Genomic DNA, 23,703 nt, shown 5'->3' with positions numbered 1-23,703 from the left:
CCTGTTACCACAGACTCATTCCCCCTTAGAGTGATACTGGGCAACCCCACAATGCATCTGGTGCAGTAACAAGGATATCTGATGTAATATTTCAAAATAAAAGCCTTCTCAAATAGTCCAAATTCATTGTGCAACTGCCTAACTTTAAATGTAAATAATTAAGAAAATAACTACCCAACTTTAAATTAAAATAATGAAGAAACTCCCTGTTACCACAGACTCATTCCCCCTTAGAGTGATACTGGGCAACATCACAATGCATCTGGTGCAGCAACAAGGATATCTGATGTAATATTTCAAAATAAAAGCCTTCTCAAATAGTCCAAATTCATTGTGCAACTGCCAAAATGTAAATTGAAATAATTAAGAAAATAACTAAACATCTAAAGGTACATGGTAGCATGCTGTCATGCTTGATAAAGAAGTTTATGGACAGCTGATATTTTTACAGCTGTTGGTATTAGCCTTTGAGCTAATGCTAGCAGCTACTGCTGCTTTGTAGTCTATAAACCAGGGTTCATCAAGTACATTTGCACAAGGGCCAGATTTAGTCTCAACAGAAACTCTGGGGGCCAGACTGCCAAATACACAAAAATGAAATGAACATTTTGGTCTGATTGAAATATTATTGCAGTAGTATTTGTATTTTCCTTTAAAGTACAGGACATTTTCAGTCATTACCAGTGAGATCTATCTCTATTATCTATAACACAGCAGGCCCCAAGGAGACAGGCCTGATAACAGGATTGGCCAGACCCCTGAAAATCCCAGAGAATGGGTTCTCACTAGCCTTTTAGCACCAATATTAACCGAGTTTGACACGTTTAACCCCTTTTTGATACTTTTGCCTCTTTAACCCAATTTTTTGCATGATTTTAACCCCTTTTAAACCACTTTTCCTGCATTTTTTAATCCCTTTTGCGCCACTCCTTTATCCATTTTTGCCACTTTTTGACCCCTTTATTACATTTTTTCAACAATTTTTGTGACTTTAAAACCATTTTCCCACTTTTAACCTATTGTTGATACTTTTAGCCCCTTTTTGACTCATTAAACAAATTTCTGATTTTATCTCCCTTTTAACCACCTTTTCTGCATGTTTTAGCCCCTTTATGCCACTCTATTATCAAATTTTGCCACTTTTTAACCCCTTTTCTTTACTTTCTTTCACTATTTTTGTCATTTGTAACCAATTTTTAATAACGTTCGCCCCCTTTTTCCTCCTTTACTATTTTTGACACATTTTAACCTCTTTTCACGACTTTTTCTGCCAATTTTTGCTGCACTTCTGCCAACCTTAACCATTTTTTAAATATCGACTGACAGTTAACAGTAAATTTCTGTAAAACAGATCAAATGGTTAGTCATTCTAAAACTATTTCAATGTTAATTGTTTGTAGGATGGATTTAACAGCTGCAGACATTTAAAGCAAAAGGATACTCTTAAAATCTTCTTTTCCTCCTTTTCTGAATTTAATGATTTTTCATGGGCCAGACAGGAAGCTTTGGGGGGTCTGATGTGGCCCCCGGGCCGCCAGTTGATGATCAGTGCTATAAACAGTCTGTTGTTAGGATGGCAACTAAAGAGATGACTAAAAGGACTAAGGGACTATGACTAAAGGGATCCATTGTGTTACAACTCAAGGATGTTTTTCTTTCCTTCAGGATCTTTGTGGAGCATGTTTGAGAAAACACCCATGTTATCCTCCTCTGAAACACTGAAGAATACCTGCATGACATGTTTAGTCTGTCATTGCTCTGCTAGTGAGCTGCAGCTTCATCTTTTCAGGCCTTAAAGGCTCGTCACATACCACAAGTGTAGTCTTGTGAGGAAGTAAAAAAATGCATGTATATCTGCAGATTTTATCACGTAGTGTTATATCATTAGAAGAGTCAAATTATATAAAATATTTGCAATATTGGCCAATTATTCACCAGTACTGATATTTTTCATGCACCCCTACCATAAATAGTGTGTCAAATTTTGTTGTGTGTACTGTTTAGTGAGCCTTTGCCATGTGCAGACTGGAAACCAAAAAAAGCTATAATCACTGGTTTTGGGTGTCGAGGAGATGTTTTTTTTTTTTTTTTTTTTAGGTAAAGATATCATTTGATTTTAACTAGTATCGTACTGAAATTTAACATTCTAGTATAATGATAACTCTCGTATAGATTGGCCTCATGGATTAACCAACCAGATCTGCTACTTGAGTCAGGATTGCACCTCTGATACCAGGATGATGTCAGCTAGGGCTAGGGATGAGGATTGTTCATTTTTGTTGATAATGATACCATTATTGATACTCCTTATGGATCTGAGTCCTTATCGATACCACTAAACATGATAACAAATATTTACAACAGAAGTGGGCTAAGCTGAGTAGTGCTTGAATTAAAAAGTTATGATTGAGTCTTTTAAATCTATTTTATATCCCTAAAATATGAACACATCCTTCTTTTTAATTATATATTGAAGTTTCTATTCAAAAACGTAATTTTTCTTTTTACTGTGACATTTGAACACATCATGGCATATAGAATACAGTCGTCTAATTTGCTGATGTCCCTTGAATGCATCATATAAACCAGTCTTGCAGCTAGCTAGTTTGCTAATTAACTTCAATTCTGATGACTCTTCTACCAATTTCTACACTGGATTCATATTTTTATCTTACACAATTTGCTGCCAAGTTTGGGAGAAATTTTTAGCATTTATCAAACGAAGGAGAAAATTATCCTGAGCAGCTGAAGCTAGCGTGATGAGTGCGTGTGACTCCAGTGCAGGCGGCTATGATTGCATGTGACTGGCAGGCACAGACTTTCTTTTTTTTTTTCTGCATGCTGGAGGTTGAAGGTGTCACATTTTGGCCTGATTTGATGTACTTTCCCCTTGCAAGAACTGATGCACATTTTTTTTTACCAGTGATATAAAATCACATTATGCCACAGTATTGGAAGTAGTCGGAATCGATAGCAGCATTGATAAGCTACAATGATATTGATTTTCAGGAATTTGAAAAATACATAACTGGGTCTCACGGACCCAGATTTATTTTCATTTGTCCCGAAGCGTCACAGTTCAGTGCATGTAGTCATATGACGAATACGTCTGAACAATGAAAAAAAAAAGAAACCAAATGTGACAGCATCTTGGTGGCAGTAATGCTGGTAAATGTTTCCTTTGCTATTAAAAAACCAATGAAGATGAGAAAGAAGCTGGCATGAGAAAACAGACAAAGAAGAAAAGTTTTCTTCTGCAGCAGAGAAGTGAGCCCCACCGGTCTTTTCCTCCTCCCCCCCCCGACTACAAACTGTTTTTAAAAAGCCTCCGGATGCAAAAGCAAAGCAGGTTGAGGATATTACCATTGCTAATACATTGAAAGACTACGTCTGGACCTGTAGAAGAAGAGAACACAGGCTACAAGCGTGCATTTAAGCGCTCTGCTCTGACTCCATTGCTGCATCCTGTCCTGAGTTTACATCAGCGATCTGTCGTCTGTCACTGATGTGCAAGAGTCAGGATCTGTATGAGTAACCACTGACTGGCTTTTTATTATCAACGGTGTCACAGCACACTTCATAAATCAGAAATCAGGTACACAACTCCAAAGTGCATGGGTTTTAATTTCCATTTTACATTGTGTTTAGTTGTAGATAACACTAGATGGAACAAAGGGTGCACTAATGTTAGTTTGAAATAGTGAGACTCTCAGGAATCTCTCATTGGAAACTGTTTTTAGTTTTGCTTCAGTTTAATAAAAGGACAGCCGTACAGACTTGATCTTATTGTCAGTCTATGATGGGATGAATATACTGTAGATCAGCGTTACTCAACCCTGCTCAACCAAAGAGCCAAATTGTTGAAAAATACCTTTGCACGATCTAAGCAGTGACAGTAAGTTAAAGGTGGCGAAAATGGTCAAAAAGCAAGAAAAATGGGTGAAAGGGGGGCAAAAACATGAGTCATAGGTGACATAAAATGGTCCAAATGCAGCAAAAAAATGAGTGAAGGTGACTAAGACTAGGGCAAAAAGCAGTCAAGAGTGGCAAAAAATAGGAAACAAGTGGTATTTATTGGCAAAGGGTAGCTTAAATGAGGGGAACTTGGGAAAATGGTGAAAAGTGGCAAAAATTGAGTTAAAAGTTGGTAAAAAAAAAAAGTGATAAAATGAGCAAAAAGTAGGAAAAAGGTGGTGTCTAATGGTAAAAGGTAGCTTAAATGGGTGAAGAATGGGATGAAAGTGGCAATAATGGGTAGAAAGTTGCAAAAAGGTGTCAAAATGGGCAAAAACGTAGGATAGAAGGGCCACTAATTTGCAAAAGATAGCTTAAATGGGGGAAAATTGGGAAAAATGGTGGAAAGTGGCAAAAAATGGGTAAAGAGTCGCAAAAAACTTGTCAAAATGAGTAAAAACGTAGGAAGAAGGTGGTATTTAATGGTTAAAGGTAGCTTAAATGGGTGAAAATTGGGAGAAAAAATTCTGAAAGGGGCAAAAAGTGTCAAAATTGGCAAAAAAGTAGGATAAAAGGGGAATTTAATGGCAATGTGTTGCTTAAATGGGGGAAAATTGAGAAAAAAGGTGGAAAGTGGCAACAAAACGGTTAAAAGTTGCAAAACTAGTGACAAAATGGGCAAAAAGTAGGAAAAAAGTGGTATTTAATGGCAAAAGATAGCTTTAATGGGTGAACACTGGGAGAAAAATTGTATAACGGGGGGAAAATGGGATAAAAGTGGCAAAAATTGGATAAAAAGTTGCGAAAAAGTGGCAAAATGGGCAAAAAAAAGTAGGATAAAAGGGGTATTTAAAGGCACAGGGCAGCTTAAATTGGTGAAAATTGGGAAAAAATGGTGGAAGAACATCAAAAAAGTTTCCCTTTTTTAAGGTTTTCTGGGGGAATAATATTTAAAATTGAGACATGAAAGAGCCACAAATGATCACAAAAGAGCCACACGTTGAGTGTCACTGCCATAGATCCTTTGCATTTGTCATGATTTCTCCTCTTCAGCTCAGATCTGTATCTCCACTGTTGAGTATTTTCTTTCTCTGAGAAACTTAGTCTGCGGTGGAAAAGTGATGGGTTTCATGTTTCTGAAATAAACAGAAGAAGAAGAACAGCAGCGAGCGGGCGTAGCGTTGTACTGTTGAAGAGACTTAAGAGAAAAAACACCAATTACAGCCTGAACAACCTGAACTTCATCAAACAGCAACACCAAAATCCACCCCCATGTCTGACTGGCAGGTGAGGCTGAAGTCTAGAGGAGAGCGAATTCAAACGTGCAGATTAGCAAATTAAACATAACTTTCAGCAGGATTTATGCTGTCTGAAAGCTTTGTGGGGACTGTTGTGCAAACAAATCCAAAGAGTGTGTGCGAGGACGGCCGTGTCTGAGATTGGCATGTGTCCCCCTGTGAGTGTTTTTAAGTCTGTTTGTTTAAATAAAAATCATGTGGCTCTGCAGAGGGAACTGTCAGACAGCCTCTGGTATGTTTTTGCAGCAGCGCTCGATAAAATCTTCCTAATTATTTGAAGTGATCATTAGAGAAGCTCCTGTGGGGTTTGATGCTGCAACACGCTGTAACGCTGCCCGTCTCCCTACTGTAGTGAATGCAGTCAAATTAGTTGTATCAGTGTTGAGCGGGTCAATGAAATGTCAATATGAATCCATTTGGAACACTTTTGCCATGTTAAACTCATCATTCAATATTTAACAAACAGCGATGATTCAATCTTGCAATGCATAAGTATTTAATAAGCAGAGCTCTTTAGATGACTCATACGTTTAATAGAATCCTGAAACGGGCTCCACTTTCATGTCTTCTACGGCAGCCGTATTTCACATATTTATTTATTTATTTTAGTATTTCACTCAGAAATGACACGTCTGAGTTTGAGCTCTTTCACCTCACTTATCGATGTTTTCTTTCAGAACGTGATCTGATCTCAGAGAGCAGTCAGAGTGAATACAGTGTGGGTGGGAATCACAAGTGTCATCTCTATACAGTATAATATTGACTTTTTTATGAAATGATATTGATCCAGTTCAGTTCAGGAGTTGCACCAGTTTGAGTCAGAATCATCTAGAAATTAATCACAGTTGACCTCATTTATACCAACTCACACTAAAGTATGATTTTATCATTCATCCATTAATCTCTGACAGAAATTAAACCTTCTTTTATTTTATTATAGCTTGAATGTTATGATCCTGGTTAATTTTTTACCTGAGTAATGATGGTTTAACCTTCAAAAGCAGATGAATTGTCCATCCATAGGCAGATCCAGCTTGCAGTGCTTCAAGCTGTTATTTATGTTCCCAGTCAGAGAGCGACCCAACCAATCAGTGCCATTTGAGGAGAAAAGGGCGGGACCTATGGACGTGGTTGAGTTGATTCTGGATTTCACTGGAAGCCGATGGCGAGATGCAAGAACGGGTGTGATGTGGGACAGGTGGCTGGATCTGGTGAACAGTCTGGCTGCAGCATTTTGAACTGATTGTAGGTGGTTTAGGGAAGACTGCCTCAGGCATGTTTATAGAGAATTACAATAATCTAGACAGGAGGAAATGAAAGTGTGTGTGTGAGAAGAAGAGAGCGTTTATCTGATTTTTGCAATGTTACGTGAAAGTAAAAAACAGGCCTGTACAAGTTTCAAAACATGGTGAGGCCTGGGTGGCACTGATACAGGGAGTGTGCAGAATCACTTCCTGTTTCCTGCTGTTACAGTGTTGCTCTTCGCCAATTCTGATGTTGACAGAGCTACTGCTATATTGTTTATTTTCCTAAATTTCCAACATGGAGATTTACTATTGCTACAATAAGTACAGCATATTTGTCGTAACAAATGCATATTGATTCCAAATATTGGTGACATGCACTACTAACAAGTATTGATATCGGCCCTAAAAACTATATCAGTCAAATGGAAACTTTCTGAATGCACTGTACCTGTGATTTGTCTTTTAATGAGCCATTTGCTCTTCGTCCAGCTTATCTAGTTTATTTTTACCTCCGCCAAGGAGGTTGTGTGATCTGGTGGGTTTGTTAGTTTGTTTGTTAGTTTGTTAGTTTGTTAGCAACGTAACTCAAAAAGTTGTGGACGGGTGTTGGTGAAATTTACAGGACATGTCAGAAATGGCATAAGGAAGAACTGATTAGATTTTGGAAGTGATCCGGATCACCGTCTGGATCCAGGAATTTTTGAAAGGATTCTGTATTATAGGGAGATAGGGCTAATGGCGGAGGTCTGCGCTGTTACCACTTTATACCAGAAGATGGCGGACATGAGTAACTTCAATCCCAGCAGCATTTTTGGGTGTGTTTCTATTCAAAGTGTTGGAGTTTATAGAGTTTGAAAGATGCACGCCTGGTCAAGGAGACGAGTTGGAGCGTAACAGAGAGAAAGACAGCAAATTGTAGTGAGAATACTCACAATGCTGGGAGGAATAGAGGAATATTCACCCTCTGCCATGACTTCCAGTCATCCAGTGAGACCATGTGTGAGACTGTCAGTGCATCTGTTGGCACCGGCAGGCAATGCTTCCACCGTGACAGTCCACACGTAGCGAAGCCAATGCTTTGCCTCACCGTGTTTCCACCCCACCGGGGAGGGAGTAATCGGCAAATTCCGTGGTGGGGAGCACATGGAGACGGATCCAGGAATTATATGAAGGATTCTTCACTATTGGGAGATGGGGCTAATGGCAGAGATCTGTGCTCTCCGAATGCTTTTCTAGTTTCATATATGTCTTGGTTTTGCTCTTTGGGGACATGGAAGATGCTCCGAAATGTATAAAAAGCCTGTATGTATGAACATATGGACAGTCTGAAAAATGTGAGGTCAATAAAGGTTTCAGAAATGTAGGAATTGCTGTAATAGTGCCACCTGTCATCCTTTATGGAACAGCCTCACTTTGACCTAGAGTTCTGAAATTTGGCCAGTAGTTGGGGCTTGTGGAGATCTACAGAAAAGTCTATTGGGGCTAAACAACAACTCCATCAGGAAGTCTGCTATTTTGCATCAACTAGTAGCAGTTTGGGTATTTTGGACCGTTTCCAGGGATCTTTCTTGATCAAACCAGTTGAAACCAGTGAAGAGGTAACAATAATGTCAGTGTTAGTTGGTGCAAAAATACAAAAGGTGGTACTAGAGAGGGCGTCTTCTGGGGTAATCAGAAAAAAAGTTATTGGGATTTTTAAAAAGTGGACAAAAAGAAGGAAAAATAAGCAGGATGCACATGAGTTTTAGTGTTTTAGATTGACAGCATTGTTTGTTGTTGTTTCTTTATTTATCTAAATCAGTGAAACCTGATGTGATTGGGCAGTCATGTTGCTATGAAAACACCCTGACGTTTTGTCCTTCCTGGCCCAGCAGCAGCTGCACGTCTCATCTTTCAGCTCCAGCGCCACAAGCTCAAAGTGAAAGTTTGATCTCAAATTCATTGGAGTTTGCTCTGCCTGTCACCCTGTCCTAAAAAATAATCGACCTCCTGTAGTCCACCGCAGACTTTTTCCATTCATCTCCTGATAAACGGAGCGGCAGAGGATTCCGCCGCTCGGCCTCAGATGATGGATTCAGGAGAAGTAGGGCAGCGGGGTGGCCTGGACTTCAAAGAGACGCTCTTGTAATCTTAAAGGTCACAGGATTGTGTGTTGAGTGCAGCCAAAGTGCCCTTGAGCTCAGTCAGAAGTCCTTCTTGCACTGAAAGATTCCCGCTCTGATTCCAGGGATGACTTAATCGTGGCATTATTTCTGTTTGTTTGTAGATTAGTCACACAGCTCGCCGCGTCTGTGCACATCTATGACGATCTGTTACGTAAATGTAAACGGAAATGAAAGGAAAAAAAAAGCCGTGTGTGGTAAATCCTCACTTGGTTGTTGATTTTTGCTAAAAATACCCTGCTCTGGGCACTAAATTTATCCGTCCCGCCTCGGAAGAAATTGCTGGAAATAACCCGCTTTGGAGCCAAAATGGAAATGTGTGCTGACCTCATTCTGGCTGCGAGGTGGAAACAGAAGGGCGACGAAAACACAGAACGCACGTAACATTTATTTTGATCAGGGATTATAGAATCTGTAGCACTCTTATTCCATTTCATCTGTGAGAGTCTGTGCTCTTCCTCCGCTCTTTTCTGGCAGCACTTTATCCAGATTAAGTTCTCTTCTTGTAATATGCCCACCAAAGAGGCCAGCTGACGTAAAAAGCCAAATGGACATTGTGTCTTGGTGCGAGTGGGATCAGAGGACAGTGGTCCTGGATCTAGACACCACCTCACAGCATCTATGTAGGTTAAATGCAACTTAAACCCAACACAATTTGCAGGATTAACCTCAGATAACTGGAGCAGGGGTGTGAGGGCTGCAGCGGCGCTCACAAACCGGGACGGGGTTGACCTTGACTTGGCCGCGGTGTCAAAATCCACTTAAACTCAATTTGAATCCATTTAGTTCAGCTTCTGGCAACCTTCAGCAGTACGGCCTTTTATTTAAAATTCCATTAGCTCCTGCAATAGTCTTGGAGCTTTTAAAAAGAGGGTGAAAAGGAGAGCAGAGAAATGAACAGCGCTGGAAGCCAAAGCAGAAAGATCATTCAAGTTATTTAGCATTTGAAGAACCCACTGACAGGATATTAACAGCTCTGAACAATGATGAGGATCCAGCCAGTATACCTCCAGATCGTTGGAAGGCATTAAATGATATTATCACTGACCTTCCAAGAAAATTTAAGCTTGATTTTTGTTGTAATTTGTCTTTAATGGCTCAGAAACTATGTTTAAAATAGAACATAAAAGGCCCTAACTATCGGTATACAATGCACTTGTAAAAACTTATGGTGCACAGTGATTTGAGATGTGTCTGTTTACATTTTGCCACCTTGAAGGTGCACAATCCAGGCAAACGGAGGTTGCATATGTGATAAGTGTGTATGGGCAGCAGATTTTCAACCCCTGTCGGCTGTTTATACTTTAAGGATTTAAGTTAAAATGACTTAAGTATTCCCACAACATCAGAAAAGATAAAAAGACAACAAAAGTATAACTTAATAATTATAGTCTGCACACACATATGGAATCAGACAGGATTTATGGTGGTTGATCTTCAGTGAGCTCAACATCAAATAAGGTCGGCTAAGGCAGCATGTAATGTAAAATGACTGCAGCGTCATGGGCGGGAATAGGTTTTTTGCAAATGACAGGAGCAGACAACTCCTGATGGGGGACAAAAAGGGATTTCTGCATAGAGAAACTCTACCAAAAGGATTGTTTTGAGCTGTTTAGACTATGCCAATTGTGAAAGTAAAAAAATTGAAACATTCTTTATTCTTAAGATACTGTTGTGTCCTGAAAATAGTGAAATATTCAGGCAAAAAACAAACAAACCCACTTGTCAAAAAATGTAGCATGTGTTCCGTTTCCACAAAGCGGTTCGCTTTTAGCTCCGATGTTGCCTCTGTTTCCTAAGCTGATGTCCATCCAGTCTCACTCGTTGTGACGAGAAATCCGCCTCTCTTTTTTTAAGACATCTTTTTGGGTGTTTTATGTCTTTATTCATAGAGGAGGACAGTGGAGAGAGTTAGAAACAGGGATAAGAGACTGGAAGAGAGACATGCGGGAAAAGTAGCCACAGGCTGGACCTGAAGCTCGGGCTGCCCACGTACATGGGGTTTGCCTTAAACCACTCGGCCAATGTGGTGTCAAACTCAAGGCCCAGGGGCCAAATCCGGCTCATATACAGTTAAAAACTAAACCTTGATATTTTAAGATATTCTTATCAGAAGAATGTGAAAAAGTAGAATGCAAAGTTAAATAGATAAATGTCAGGAATGTGGAAAAATGAATTAATTTGTCTTTTCATTTTGCACCTCAAAATTATGACACAAACTTGATTTCATATTTTGACCTTTCAACTCATAATTTTAAATCTCTATGTCATATTTTAACAGAAATTTACAATTTAGAATTTGGACTCATATTTTTACCTTTAAATTTATGATTTGGAATGTTATCTCATATTTTTACCACTCAAACTCATCATTTTGACTTTCTTTCTCTTTTAGAAATATTTTAAAATTTTATTTAGTGTTTTGACCTTTTAAATTAAACTTTTAATGTCAGATTTTAAACCTTAAAACTCATCAACCCGTAATATATACAACATATACATAACAGCTGTAAGTACTATTTTTAATTTTTAATTTTGTAAGTTGCAGTTTTATATTTTTTCTGTTTTTTATTATTCATTGTACTAATTAAATGCTCCATTTACTTGGAGTTAGGGCTGGGAAACTAATCGAAAATTAGATTAAATCGCAATTTGACCTGCTGCAATTTTCAATTCGCCAACGGTACAATAATTCTTTGACCTGAAATCTGTTTTAAACCTTTGTTTGCAGCAGAGATGTTATGCATGACATATCATGCAGTCAATCAGGGGCCATTTTTTTTAGGATAGTCTACAAAAAATCCTACCTTCTTCATTTTTGTACTTTTTTCTTAATAGGGAAAAAGACTTATACTCTCTTTATGTATGAAAATGTATACGTCCTTTTCAAACGATGTTACCGTCACTGCTCACATACTTCCATGCGTCCTTTGTGTTGGCATGGATGTTAAACAATACATCCACCAGGGGGGGCAGCCCAGAGTCAAAAGTTTACGACAACAACAAACTCAAAAACAAACATGGCAACTGTGGAGGAGGTATTGATAATGTACTGCTTGCATAAATGACAAAAACGGAGGCAGCGTTTCTAACCAAGTTGCGCAACTTTTCCTCAAAAAGTTCCGCCATTATTTCTTCTTCATGTCTCACTAGAGCTACGTATCGGGTAGTGACAGCAACATTGCCCCCACAGTCTCCGGTGGTCCTGCTCCGTTTGGCCCGTATCCGTAAGCTTTATGGAAACCTTCAGAAATACGGACGAAATGAACACGGAGCACAGACAGAAGGCTCCGTCCGTATCTGGATTCGTAAACGCTGAGCATAAATGGGCCTTAAGAATGACAAAAACCTTCAATGCAATATTCATATCCAATATCCAATACGAGTCAAAATAATCAGAATTAGACACTTTTTAAGAATCGTTCAACTCTTCTTTAGGAGTTAAAGAAAGTTAAGGAATACTTGCATATCAAATCACAGTTGCCCCTTGTGCGACTGATAAAGGAATATCTTATCTTATCTTGTCATGTTAATTTGTTTTAAAATTTCAGAATCATTTATCATCAGTTTAATCCCCATAATTCATCTCTGTTGAAAATGAGGTTGACAGTTTAAGTTTAAATGTTGACCCTCTTAGGCTCTCAGGTTAGACCTAAGTCTAGAATCCGGCCCCTGCTGGGATTGAGTTTGACACCCCTGCACTCGGCTATCTGCACCCAGAAATCCAGGAGCAGGAGAAGCGATGTCTGGAAGTACTAGTCAAAAAAAAAGATGATAATTTGTGCATTATAGAGATACCAGTTCAGTATTTCACTGGAGATATGATCCAGTCACCAGTGAAACACCATCGTGGCTAAAAGCAAGAAGATGTAGAGCAGAAGTGAGCATTGGTTTGCATTATGTTACTTTTATTTTTGTCATTCTAGAACAGTGAGGGTCTCTGTGAATTCAGCAGATCTGTTCAATAATCTGGTTTCTGAAGGACTTTTATTTTGAAGGCTGAAACAGTTAGCACTAGTAGATAATTCCTCCTAGTTTTCATAAACCTCAGTTTAACACACAGTTAAATCCAACAGTCATTAACATACACATGCAGTATTGATTCTAATACCCATCCTACAGTACCTCCACTCTGTCAGACCTTATCGATCTGTTAGAGGAACCTTTTCTCTCCTCATCCATACAAGGTCAGAGGTCAAGGTCAAGGTCACGGCTAGCTCAGCTTCACTAGCCTTGAATGCCAGAGGAATTTAAGGTTTCTTGCTGAAGGGCAGTGAAGCAGATGAAGCTGTCTTACTCATCACATAGTTCATTAATTAGCAGGTCCATTAGGAAAAAACATTCTAGATTGGTATTTTCTTACTGAGGGGTAAAGTCAGACGGAAACATCTCATGCCAGCTTCATGATCGATCTACTTTTTTGTCCTTTTTGACATAATATTGGTGTTTTTAACGGCTGGCTTAATAAAAGGAGACAGTTAAATACCACACTTGTCTCATAGAAAGTACAAGGACGTTTTCGTCAGCGCTCCATGGGAGTTAATGTTCAAGTAATCCAGACAGCATATGGACGAAGTGAAGGTAATGACATTTGTAACAGCGACTGGTTGTTGACTACAGCGCTGAAGCCTCTTCAAAGCTGCTGCCGTCTTCCTTTAAAAAAAAAAAAGAAAAAACTTTATTTATAGCTGTTTCAGAGAACACAGAACATTTAAAAGGTTAACGGAAAAGAGCAGTAACTCCCTCCCCCCGTTCCATTTTAATGTCACATAATGTACCCAAAATACAAAATATACACACAAACAAACAGACAAACAAAGAAAAGCATTATCTGCGTAGTACTCTAAATCAACCTTGGGGTCAGGACCCCACTTGGGGTCGCGAGACACTGAGAGGGGGTCACCAGATGCCTTTGAAAAAAGGAATATCTTTTTTTTAATTGCACTGTTGCCATTTTACACTAATTTTACCAAATTTTAACCCCTTCTCATGACTTTTTCCCACCAATTTTGCCCATTTTGACACATTTTTGCCGCTTAAAACCCATTTGTGTCAATTTTGTACCCTTTCCACCTCTTTTTTCTGCCTGTTTTTGTTACTTCTAAACCAATTCTTGCCATTTTCGGCCTATTGCTGCCTCATTATTGCCACTATCAACCACTTTTTACACCCCTTTTTGCCCAATTAACCACAGCAATCCCATTTTTGCCAGTTTATATAAATTTCTCATCCCAGTCCACCTAATTTCCCCCAGTTTTTGGACTTTAAAACAATTTCAAACACTTTTTAATCCTCTCTGCCAATTTAGTCATTTTTGGTTATTTTTTGCCACTTTTAACCCATTTATCTTGTTTAAAAATCCAATTTCAACACCTTTTCTACCATTTTTTTGCCATTAGTAACTAATTAAAGCAATTTTTTACCCATTTAAAATATGTTTTTAACAAAAGTTCTTTTTATTCTACGAGGGCTATTTACCACACAAATGAATAGAGAGATCAAATATAAAATATGGTTTTGACAGCTTAACTTCACAATGGACCATGGTTTTGCTGACCTCCATGGGCCCCAGTTTGGCTGGGTTCCAGAAACCTTCCCCTTTTTCCCTCCTTACGGACTCCCTTGTCTCCACAAGACTATTCTTGAATGTTCATGGCTGTTCAACCACCTACAGGTACAGTGGGGGTCCCCGGTCTCTGGCACCTTTATTTTGGGGGTTGCGGGCTGAAAAGGTCGAAAACCACTGCTCTAAATTACATATTGCTGTGGTCATCCTTTTTGGGCAATTATACTGTGTGCTGTCTTCCTTTTTAAAGCCAGAGGTGGTCATATTTTTCAAAAGGGAATTTTGGGGGAATTTTTTGGGAATGGGGGTGCTGGTCCTTTGAAATTTTGTAGAATTTTCATGGAAATTACAAGGAATTTGGTTGTTTTGGGAATATGCTTGAATGTTTCATTGGAAGTATTGCTTCGAATTTTTTTTGGCACTTTTATGGAAATTTTGGAAATTTATTTGGATGTAGATTTGTTTTGAATTTTCAGAAATTTCAGTGGAAGACTGTGGAATGTATTTGTAATTCCTTGGAATTTGGGGCCTTTTTCAAATTTTCAAGAATTGTCAAGGAAATTTCAAGAATAATTTTTTTGTATGTATTGGCAAATTATTTTCATGGAACTTGGGGAATGTAATCATAAATTTGGGGAAATTTGCTAAGAAATTTAATTTTTGTTCAAAGTTAGAGGAAGTTCCTTGAATATTTTCACGAAATTACATGAAATTTTGGGGGTTTCTTTTTTTGTAATCAAATTTTAATTAACAATCTTCACATAGGATTAACAGAGCAGTATTACAGAATATTTTTCCCTTTTTTTAAACAATCTGCCCCATACCCCCCCGGCTGTTTTTCAAAGGCATTTTTAAAAAAAAAAAAAAAAAAAAAAAAAGATATTTTGGGGGAATTATTTTGAAATGTTTAGGCTTTATGATTCAGTTTCACATTTGGGAACTTTTGTTGGAATAATTTAAAAATATTTTAAAGATTTTTTGATAGATATTTTAGACAATTGCTTTGAAATTTTATGGACTTTGTTTGGATATTTCGGGACAAAAAAAGAAATTTTAGTATTTTCATGGAATTTTGGGGAATGTGCTTGTATTTCACCCAGTGTTTCACCGTTACTTTCTGTTGAAATTTTTTTGGCACTTTCGTAGAAATTTTGGAAATTTGTTTGGATGTTTGCAGAGACTTGTTTTGAATCTTTCAGAAATTTCCATGAAGTCTGTGGAATATATTTGTAATTCCTGGGAATTTGGGGCGAGGGTGTCCTTTTTCAAATTCGAGAAATTTTTTTTTATTTATTGGAGAATTATTTTCATAAAACTTTGGGAAATGTAATCATAAATTTGGAGAATTTGCTAAGAAATGTAAAGGGGAATTTGCATTCAAAGTTAGAGGAAGTTCCTTGAATATTTTCAGGAAATTACATGACTTTTTTTTTTCTTTTTTTTTTTTTTTTTTTTTTAAAAAAATATTTTTTCAATTTTCACATAGTATGAACAGAACAGTATTACAGAATATTTTTCCCCTTTTTAAACAATGAATCTGCCCTTACACCCCCCACCCTCCCATACCATCCCTGCTGTATGTTTGAGAATTTTGTGTCTTGTTTATATTTGTATTTTGGGGGAATTATTGTGGAAACTGTGAAGGAACATTTCCTGGAAATTTTGAATTTTTAGTATAAATTTTGATCATCCTTGGCCTTACAAGTCATCGAGAAGCAGAATGACTCCAGCAGACCTCTCAGTGACTGAAGACATCTAACACCTGACACAGAGCCAGAACAGGTACTCTAAAACTGATCCAGTGTTGTATTTTAGAGAGGAGATTTGCGGACATCTTTCTCGGTAAAATCCACTTCCTGTTCAAAGACAAGGCTGAGCTTTTAAACAAATAAGTGGGAGAAACTAAAAATGGTCTGGTCTCAGGAGGTTCAGGCAGACCTTGAGGCTAAGTCCTCCTCTTATGTACAGAAACACAGAGCATGTCCTAGTTCTGGTTCCAGGGTGGTCGCAGTGACCTTTTTATCGCGTTAAACATTTCATAACTGGAGACAAAATATTTCATAACCCAGCAGGAACCAAAGGTTAAGGATGCTGCCACAGATCCAGTAAAAACCAGAGGATTATGGAGAATCAAGAATCAGCAGCAATCGACTACATTATGTTCTGTGAGGATTAACGTTTGTGTGTCCACTGACTGAAGCTGAACACCGAGGGTTCACTGGAGGTCGTCCTGCTATTGTTGCCAGGGAGTTCTGAACAAAAAGATGATGAAGGAACAAAAACAGAAGGAGCTGGGATGAAGATCAAGGAGCGTTGCACACCTACAAGACCGGAGGAAGCTGCAGGAGAGAAGAGACACAGAGGAGAGGAGGGTGTTCTTTCTTTTTTGAAATGCCATACATCTGTTTTGGGAAAGTGTTTTCTTACTGCGATGCATCATTCAGTATTCAGAAAACACGGCTCATTCTGCCTCCAGAAGCAGAGATGTTTCATAAATCAAAGGTCCTCTGCTGACTCAAAACTTGAATAGTAGCTCATACTGTAAGTTGTTTTTGCCAGATATGGTTTCGTTACAGCGGCTGCCAACATTTTCAGCCAGCTCATTTTACAGGAGAAGAAATGTAAAACAGTGGAGGGTGCTCACATGCTGCCCTCCATGTTTGGCTTAAATTGCTGCAGAAGTTTCACTTGTCTTGGATCCCGGTTGAGTTATTATAGGTTGTAACCCCGTAATATGGCTGAAAATGTGAAAGAAGTTAAATGCTCTCATAATCAAACACAACTTTTCAGTCCTTCGGTCTCTTCCAGCAGAAGATTTTGGCAGAAAAACATTCCTTCAGTTTTTGTCTGAACTGAAATGTTTCTCTAAAAGCCTCCTGATTGGCTTCTTCATTTTCTCTTTTTTAAATGATGTCTTTGGTAAACCATCTTGGTGCCAGACGATTGTCTCAGTTAAAGGATGTCGGATAAGAGGATATCTTATTACACCTGGCTGCCTAGTGGGGGGTTCCTGGTCCCAGTCGAACAGGCCCTTTCTGGGTCGTTTCTCCCTGTGCTTTTCCCACAGTCCAAAACATGCTTGTTTGCTATTGGTGACTCTAAATTACCCATAGATGTGATTGTGACTGCTTATATGTCTCTTAGTCTCAGCTCTGTGATTGGTTCATGTCCAGTCTAGGATGTGGCCCACTTCTTGCCCAATCACAGCTGAGATTGGCTCCAGACCCTGCAACCCTAAATGGGATAAGCAGTATAGAACAGTGGTTCTCAACTTTACAGTCCATGACCCCCAAAATAAAGGTGCCAGAGACCGGGGACCCCAACTGTACCTGAAGGTGGTTGAACACAGCCATGAACATTCAAGAACAGTCATGTGGAGACAAAGACGCTCATAAGGAGGGAAAATCATGGTCCATTGTAAAGTTAAGCTGTGGTATTTTATAATCAACCTGAAAAATAACCACTCTTATTAAAGGAGCAAGTTTTAATTCATTTGTGTAGTAAGTAGCCCTCTTAACAATGTAAATCATTTTGTTAAAACAGAATTAAAATATGTTAAAAAATAACTAAAATGGGTTTATAATAGCAAAAAATAGTGAGAAAGGTGGTGAAATTAGATTTTATAAGTTGCAGAAATGGGTTAGAAATGCCAAAAAAATACACCAAAGTGTCAAACAAAAGGAAAAAATGGGTAAAAGTGGCAAAAATGTGCATATTAAGTGGTAAAAGGGATTTAAAAGTGGCTGAAATGTCATTAAAGTGGCAAAAATAGGGGGAAACTTGGATGAGAATTGGCAACAAAAGGGTTAGCTGAGGCAGAAAAAGTCAGAAACTGTCAACAATGGGCGTATCAAATTTTGAAATGTGATAGGCAGAAAGAAAGTGGTGGAAAGGGTTTAAAATTGACAAAAAATGGGTTTCAAGTTGCAAAAATATGTTAAAATGGGCAAAATTGGTGGGAAAAAGTGATAAACATTGGTTAAGATTAGGCAAAACTAATGGTGAAGTGGGAATAGTGTAATTACAAAATGTTCTTAGTTTTTTTAAACCCAAATGGGGTCCCGACCCCAACATTTAGAACCACTGGTAACAATAATGGATGGGTTGTCAACCATGGTCATTTTTAGCATGTTTCAGATTCTAAATAGCTTAAAGTGCAGAACAGTTTTGAAGTTTCTCAGATCAGTTGCCTTGCAGAATGCACGGTATTGGCTGTGATCTAATCTTATGTGCCCAAGCAGAGAATGTCTAATATAAAGGCTTGTTTTAGTCACTGATGGATCCCTATGGATAAGACTTTTTCTGCAGCTTTTCCTCTACAGCTAATCATGGCCACCAGGCCTCACTGCGGTTGCATGTTCACCTGTGTGTTATTATACCAGTTTGTGATTTTGACTGGAGATGCCACGATTGATCAGCAACCTGTCATCATTGGCTCTTTCTCACAAAAATGCATGGTTGCTAGATTGGAACTGTTTTGTCATGGGCAGTAAACGGGTATCAACATTGTCACCGGTGTAATTTCTGCCACACAAAGGCAAACATTGCAGATTTGTGTTAGTGTGATTAATGTGAACCACAGCAATGAGTTATAACGTGGCTTCTCTCCTCTCCAAGTTTGATGTAATAACAGCAACAAACAGCGAGTGGACTAGCTTTGCACGAAGTCTCTGTCCATCTGTCTGGGGCTTTAGCAGCTTTAGCAATCATTTAACCCCCTAAGACTGATGTAGTCGTTTATGAGAAGAAGAGACACAGGTTGTTTAAAGTCAAATAACTTTTTAACTTTACATCTTAGCCTTTATCTTAGCCATTGTGGCGTTCTATTGATGCTATCCATGCCTTTGTAGTCTTTACAGAAGCTTTTCTAGTGAGCCTGGAACTTGGGTGACTTTCAGGGGCATTTAAAGATTAACTCTAGACAAGAAACCCCAATGTTGAACGTCTTTTTTATCTCTTTTTAATTGATTTTAGATCTTTACTGCCACTAGCTTAGCATTAGCCACAATACGTTTCCACACAATGACTTTGAGACAGGCTGTTCTGTCGTAATGTTTTGCCAAACTTTGCATATCATAGTTGAGACAGCCTGATCAGCTCATAATGGAGAGAAAGAGACACAGAGAGCCTGTGATGTGTCCTGCTGTGTCTCTGCAGAGAGGAACTGCTTGGAATAGTAACTCCAAAACAGCCAATCCAGTAAGCGCATGGACTTTTCTGTAAATGTGTGAATATTTTTAAAACTTCTTGTCACAAAATCATTATTTTCTCACTTGTTGGTCCCCAAGAGATGGGAGGACAAGTTTGTGCAAAAAACTCTCAGTCATTGTTGTTTACTTTTTGTTTTTTGTCTTTATAACTCAAGTGCCATTTCTGCAGCTCACATATTCTTAAAGCCCAGGTTTTCCTGATAAAAGGATGTTTAGAGCTTGACTGTGCTCTGCAGGGTTGATGTTTTATATGCTTATTAAGACAATAAGTCATGGCGAGACAAATAGTTTAGGGCTTGAAGGGGACTCACGTGTTTTATAGGGAAGAAGCTGGAAAAATAGTAGCTCCATACACTCACCTGCTTTTCTGCTAAAGCTAAGTTTAATCAATTAGCATGCCATTTCTTACAAGGTACAATAAAAATCTGTGTTTTTATTTTGTTTGGATGCTTTTATGGTGAAAGCCCACTTCAGGAAATAGTGGTGTCAGCAGCAGCTTGACGCACCTCAGCGGGAGAGAAATTAAAACTGCAGGTGCAGTGATTCATTTTGCAATGCTGCCAGAAAGTACTTTTACTATAACGGATGAAATATTTGACAAAGGTGAATGAAATTTTAAGAGAAGTAAATGCATGTTTTGGTCAGTGTTGATAATCAAGATGACCTCTGTGCTTCTGCAGCCTGCATCAGGTGGACACTAACCCTCTGCAGCTGCTTTTGGTAATGGAGTCTGATATCTTTAGAGGAAAATGGTAAAAACAACATCTAATTCTTAAAAAAAAAAAAAAAAAACTCTTTATAGAGATTCCTTCTGTAAGATTGCCAGGGACCTAAAAAAACAATCTGGGTTTGCTGATTGTGAGTGACTCTAAAACATTTCCTGTTGGTTGGTTCCACTCAGAAACATTCAAACATAGAGCCTTGGTTTAAAAAAGTGGAATTCCCCTTTAACATCAGACTGCTGCCGTGCATCCAAGTGGACCTTTTGGAGCCAAAAGCTGTGACTTCACTCAGCTTTTTCTTTGCCAGTCGCAGCGACTTGGAAACATCAGGTCTGTGTGAGATGAGGGGAAATAAGCATTGGGAGAATTTCAGCTGCACTGTGAACGCAGCCCGAGTGCCGTGCCACCATACTGACGGGGTTACGATGGCGTGAGAGCAGGGGCTGCTGGCCAGTGCTCCGGCACAGCTGAAATAGCAAGCAGCAGAGCCAGGAGCTGAAATACTACACCCAGGCTTCTCACACTCCCTCCCCTTAAACCTCTCCCTCCCCCTCCTAATTTTCTCACCTCTCCTCCTCACCCTGCTTCTCTTTTATCTGACGTCTTGGTGTTTTCTCCGTCTCCATCACCATCCACCCCCCCCTCCCCTCTCTCTCCCATCACTTCCTCCCACACCTCTCCTCCACTTCCAGCGAAGCACAGCAGAAAGGTTATGGCCTCATTTGAATATCTGAATGTATATCAACCTCCTCCTCGCTGGGGCGTGGCATCGTTTTACGGCCGCACAGCTGCGCTGGTGTTATGGGACCATCTGCGCAGGGCTCATTGAGTTAGCCCCAGATAAAGTGGAGAGTGGAGGGGCAGAGACGAGGGTTTACAGAGGAAATCATTTATTTCTCTTCATTTCTCCTCTGCTGTAGCAGAAGAAGAAGAAGATGTGAAAGGAGGAGGAGCTTAAAGCCTCCATCCACCAGTCCAGAGTCACTGACTTCCTTATGTTAGCGTGTGATGTTGCTATGACTGCAGGCGTGTGTATGTTGGTTCATGCATGAACACACACAGGATCTGTTCATGTGTGCCAGTGTAATCAAAGTAAAAATGAGCTTTAGTGTGTAAAAGTGCGGTTTCAGCCCTGTTTATGATTTTAACCTCCTAAGACGTGTACACATATGAGGAGATCGCGTTCTGGCTTTCCTACAACATAGTAAAAATTAATAATATTAGAATTTTTTAATAAACTATTCAGACTGGCCCTCAAATACTGGAAGACTTTACTATGAAATTTTCTGGAGTTCTCCATGATATTTTTAGGATTATATGGGAAATTTTCTAGAATTTTCATGGGAATTTTGGTATGTTATTGTATATAAAAGAGGTTTTCATTGGAATTTTTTAGCATGAGCATGAAAAAGTTATGATTTTTTTTATATTTGGGGGATTTTTTTTTAATTTTAAATAATTTTGTGTTAATTTGGGAAAAGCATTTGTGAAATTTTATTTGATTTTTTTGGGTGGAAAAATGCATCAGAATTTTTAGGTATGCTCATGGAAATTTATTTTTTTTTTAAATTTAATTTGGGAATCAGGTTGTGGGGTACCCTTTGAAATTTTCTTTCATTTTCCATGGAACCTTGGGGGATGTATTTGTATGTTTTGGGGAATTTGCTTTCTAATTTTAGGTAATTATTTTAAATTTTCCAGGAATTTAAACAGGATTTTTCAGGGATTTTATTTTATAAAAATTCAGGCAATTTGTGAAGAAAGTTTGGGGTACTTTTTGTGGGAAACTTTAAAAAATTGTCCAAGATTTTATTCAAAGAAATTTTAGCTAGTTTCTTTTCAATTTAAGGGAAATTGTATTGATATTAGATTTCATTTTTGATCAAAAATAATTCCTGTTCAAAGACCAGACTGATCTTTTTAGCTTATTAAGTCCAACTAGTTGCAGAAAGTTGGAGAAAATGTCTTAGGAGGTTAATCACAGTTTTAATGAATGCATGGATGCAAGGCTATGGACCAGTGTTCTCAACTGCCCGGGCATCAGGATCCACCATCAAGCCTCGATGAGAAAGTGCAACCCAGTTATTATTATTATTATTTTTAATTCACTTGCTTGAATTTGGAATTTAGGAAGAATGTAGTTTGGACTAAACATGACTAAACAAAGGGACAGAAAGACAAAATGACTGACAAGACTATCATTACAGAAGGAAAACCTCTCCTTGTCTCAACCATGCAGGACACGCCTCCTAGCTCCCACAGCCCATCACAGCTCTTTCTCTTAACACAGTGGTGTATTTAAATATGGTGTACTTCTCACTAAGACCTGCTGCATCAATGCGGATGCACCATGCTGCTGCTGCAAACCTTCACCTCCTCCACCCCAGCCTCCTCCTTTATAGACTAAAGCTTCACCTCCTCCACCCCAGCCTCCTCCTTGATAGACTAAAACTTCTCCTCCTCCACCCCAGCCTCCTCCTTTATAGACTAAAGCTTCTCCTCCTCATCCCCACCCTCCTCCTTTATAGCATAAAACTTCACCTCCTCCACCCCAGCCTCCTCCTTTATAGACTAAAACTTCACCTCCTCCACCCCAGCCTCCTCCTTTTTAGCATAAAGCTTCCCCTCCTCCACCCCAGCCTCCTCCTTTTTTAGCATGAAGCTTGTTTCACCCTCATATCCAGTCATGCTATTATGGATTAATTGGTTTTGAAATAATTTTATTGCATTCAGTACGCACTGTCGTAGATGTATCCACCCATATGTGGGTTTCAGTAGATCTTCATCTCCTGTGCTCTGTAAGCTAAATCTGCTCTTTTCTCAACAGGGTCTGGAGATCTCTGACAGGACGATGCTCGGTTGTTTCTGGATTTAAAAGAGGCGACCCAAGGTAGGTTTGTTTTTGTTGTATTCAATCACAGTGTTTGGTGTCATTTATTGCAGCAGGAAAGCATGTTTGGGGTCTCAGCTTCATAACTTGGAGTAAATCTACAGGTGGTGGGTTGAAAGCAGGAGTGCAGTGCTGATTTAAGGCAGAGCTGGCAATAGCAGAGCAGAAGGAGAGAGTGGAAATCGTGCAGCTTAAATAAACTGCCAAATTGTCAGGATGTTTGTTAGGTGAAAATGACGCATGTCAGTTGTGAAGTCAAAGTGTCTGAGTTGTCTGTCTGAATGAGGTGACTGCCGAGTAGGGCTGAGTAATTTGCAAAAATAATCTATTGCGATTTTTAGCCCAATATTGTAATTGTGATTTAGTATTGAATGACTATTAGGTTTCTCATCTTTTGTACTTTTCAACACATTACAGCAAAAAATCATTCTATATTAGTCAAGCAGATGCTTTGACCTTCCAGAGAGTACATAGCTACAAACCCCTGTATGTATAGATACATTTTGGAGAATGTATATTGAAAACAATGAAGCAATTAATGCAAAGTAGCATGAATCTGAATATGCGGTGCAGCTATATGCTATAAAAGAAGGCGGCTGGGGTGGAGGAGGTGAAGCTTTGCCAGCAGCCTGCCCAGCCTGCTCAGAAGATCCT

At 38.9% G+C, this 23,703-nt stretch overlaps 1 protein-coding gene across 10 annotated transcripts in view; it reads left to right on the top strand.

The window, feature by feature from the left end:
* mef2d (myocyte enhancer factor 2d) overlaps positions 1 to 23,703 on the top strand; it is a 209,523-nt gene that overhangs the window by 14,946 nt on the left and 170,874 nt on the right. For all 10 annotated transcript variants that reach the window (XM_041792910.1, XM_041792905.1, XM_041792903.1 and 7 more), the window contains exon 2: positions 22,987 to 23,049. The gene's annotated coding sequence lies outside the window, so the exon portion shown is untranslated. The remainder of the gene's footprint in view (positions 1 to 22,986; positions 23,050 to 23,703) is intronic.

The sequence above is a fragment of the Cheilinus undulatus genome, linkage group 8 (genome assembly GCF_018320785.1).
Source record: "Cheilinus undulatus linkage group 8, ASM1832078v1, whole genome shotgun sequence".
NCBI classification, from domain to species: domain Eukaryota; kingdom Metazoa; phylum Chordata; class Actinopteri; order Labriformes; family Labridae; genus Cheilinus; species Cheilinus undulatus.
This window is presented reverse-complemented; position numbering and strand designations above follow the sequence as displayed.